Raw genomic sequence first — 334 nt, forward strand, 5'->3', positions numbered from 1 at the left:
TTAATGTATTTTTTATTTAATGACTAATTTTATAATTAATTTTAGTATATTGCTAGTATAATTGGTTTAAATATATATGCGAGTCTTTCTCATTATACAAACCCTGCGTGCTAATTGGCAACAAGCATGAAGCAATTGAGATAAGATTTGTGTCCCCAAATCCGTTGCCCTTGACCACTAAATATTGGAATTGATCATGTTAAATTGTTTCCACCAACATATAACTCAAGAAAGTAAAAGTAGATATTAGCCATGTATGTAATGATACTTCTGGTATCAAGCATGCTAGGTTAAATTAGTTATTAGTATAAAATATATAATAATTAATTATCGT

This window comes from Arachis ipaensis, chromosome B01 (assembly GCF_000816755.2).
Source record: "Arachis ipaensis cultivar K30076 chromosome B01, Araip1.1, whole genome shotgun sequence".
NCBI classification, from domain to species: Eukaryota; Viridiplantae; Streptophyta; class Magnoliopsida; order Fabales; family Fabaceae; genus Arachis; species Arachis ipaensis.